The sequence below is a fragment of the Bidens hawaiensis genome, unplaced genomic scaffold, assembly GCF_021521415.1.
Source record: "Bidens hawaiensis isolate Kalapana, Puna unplaced genomic scaffold, B.hawaiensis_p1.1 tig00006086_1, whole genome shotgun sequence".
Classification (NCBI taxonomy): domain Eukaryota; kingdom Viridiplantae; phylum Streptophyta; class Magnoliopsida; order Asterales; family Asteraceae; genus Bidens; species Bidens hawaiensis.
In genome coordinates this window covers 867,501-870,000 of record NW_027491405.1, presented here as the reverse complement: position 1 = coordinate 870,000, position 2,500 = coordinate 867,501, and the positions used below count along the sequence as shown (strand labels likewise).

Below are 2,500 nucleotides of genomic sequence, written 5' to 3'. Positions count from 1 at the left end.
ATGCACAAAACTTAAAAGTAGCAAAAAAAGGGTTGCAACACGAGGACTTCCCAGGGGGTCAACCATCCTAGTACTCTCGCCGATGCACGCTTAACTGCAGAGTCCTGATGGGATCCGGTGCATTAGTGCTGGTATGATCGCAACCATAATAGAAGCATTAGCATATTCATTTATACATTTCCCCAAAGGTAAAAAAATAAAAGAATCAAGACTTCCCAGTGGGTCACCCATCCTAGTACAACTCTAGACGAAGCACACTTAACTGTGAAGTTCTGTGGATATGAGGCACATGTAGCTGCAATGCTATGAATGTGTATATCCACCATGATTATATTGTTTTATACAATCACCACATGACATTTAGCAAACTGGCCTGTAATCCTGGCACTTTACCCGATAAGCTGGTCATAAAGTTTACTCTCATGTTCGCAAGTCACGTTGCCCGATAACCTGGCCACAATGACTTGCAAATCCAAGCACGTTGGCCGGTAAACCTGGCACGTTACCCGATAAATGCACGGTACGTTGCCGGTAACCTGGGCACGTTGCCAGGTAAAACCTCAAAGTTGCCCGGTAAGGTTAGCACGTTACCCGATAAAATGTCGGCGTTGCCCGGTAAAGTATCCACATTGCCCGGCAAACCTGGCCCGCTGCCCGATAAGGTTAGCAAGCTGTTCGACAAACCTGTTATGGTCCATCAGCTTCGGGTTAACCCGAAGACATGATGTCATGATTCCATACCCGTTAACGTCGACCCATTCTGTAAAGAAACCTGGAACGTTGATGTCGAGCGAGCCCGATCCGCATTCGGGTCCGAGCACGACACGGATCTACGTTTTAAACACATGACTGACTAACGATCGTGATCGACTAACGATTCCATAACACACCACCTATACCTATGATAATGCTTCCCCGCTACAAGTCCCATTTCGTGAAAATTGTGTTGACGTCGAGGGCCGAGCACGACACGTTCAACGTGCGGACCCGAAAACATGAAGTTACCAACCCCGACCCCATAAACCGGTCATAAAGTTTCCTCTCATGTTCGGGATGGAACGCCTCGTGTCATTTCATCCTTTACCCAAAACAGGCCCACGGGCCCACCGAGCCCGGCCCGCGGGCCCTTCACGACACGAAAGGGGGTTCATTTCTCTTGGAAAATCATATCTCATGGTCTCGAGTACAGCCACAGAGCCTCGTGTCGATCCAACCCCGTTTGGACACCTTGCCCCACCAAAGGCCTTACAGACCTACCGGGCCCACCAAGCGGCCCGTCCCGACCCGAAAACAAATTTTTTTTTTGGGAACCTCATATTTCAGTGTCCCGATACCTCACGCCAAATTTCGTGTCAATCCAACCTAGTTTGGTAGGGTTTTCAAAAATTATGATTCCTCAAAATTTTAATATTTGTTCCTTTCACTATGCTAATTGTTCAGAATTATGATTCCTCAAATTTATGATTCCTCAAAATTTTAATATCAGCCAAGGCATGCCTAGGCACGCCCATGGCCAGGCCAAGGCAAGCCAAAGGCATGCCAAGGCGCCCATGGGCAAGCCAAAGGCATGCCTAGGCATGACCAAGGCAAGACAAAGGCACGTCCAAGGCATGCCAAAGCTCGGCCAAGGCTTGCCTAGGCACGCCCATGGCCAGGCCAAGGCATGCCAAGGCGCCCATGGGCAAGCCAAAGGCATGCCCAGGCACGGCCAAAGGCAAGCCAAGGCTCGGCCAAGGCATGCAAAACTGTTCCACGGCACGTCCAATGCACGGCCAAAGGCAAGCCAAGGCATGCCAAGGCGTCCATGGGCAAGCGAAAGCCATGCCAACGAACGCCCATGGCCAGGCCAAGGCACGTCGAAGGCATGCCAAAACTCGGCCAAGGCATGCCAAGGCAAGCCAAAGGGATGCCTAGGCATGCCCATGGCCAGGACAAGGCAAGCCAAATGCATGCCAAGGCGCCAATGGGCAAGCCAAAGGCATGCCAAGGCACGCCCATGGGCAAGCCAAAGGCATGCCAAGGCACCCCCATGGGCAAGCCAAAGGCATGCCAAGGTGCCCATGGGCAAGCCAAAGGCATGCCAAGGCAAGCCAAAGGCACGCCCATGGGCAAGCCAAAGGCATGCCAAGGTGCCCATGGGCAAGCCAAAGGCATGCCAAGGCAAGCCAAAGGCACGTCCAAGGCATGCTAAGGCTCGGCCAAGGCATGCCAAGGCGCCCATGGGCAAGCCAAAGGCATGCCAAGGCGCCCATGGGCAAGCCAAAGGCATGCCAAGGCACCCCCATGGCCAGTCCAAGGCATGCCAAAACTCGGCCAAGGTATGCCAAGGCAAGCCAAAGGCATGCCTAGGCACGCCCATGGCCAGGCCAAGGGAAGCCAAATGCATGCCAAGGCGCCCATGGGAAAGCCAAAGGCATGCCAAGGCACGCCCATGGGCAAGCCAAAGGCATGCCAATGCGCCCATGGGCAAGCCGAAGGCATACCAAGGCAAGCCAAAGGC

General features: G+C 53.0%; 1 non-coding gene across 1 annotated transcript; it reads right to left on the bottom strand.

The window, feature by feature from the left end:
* Positions 1–29: 29 nt before the first annotated feature.
* On the bottom strand, positions 30–145 carry LOC143631553 (5S ribosomal RNA). Its single transcript, XR_013153385.1, has one exon. It is a non-coding gene; the product is annotated as a 5S ribosomal RNA (ribosomal RNA).
* Between the last annotated feature and the right edge of the window lie 2,355 nt (positions 146–2,500).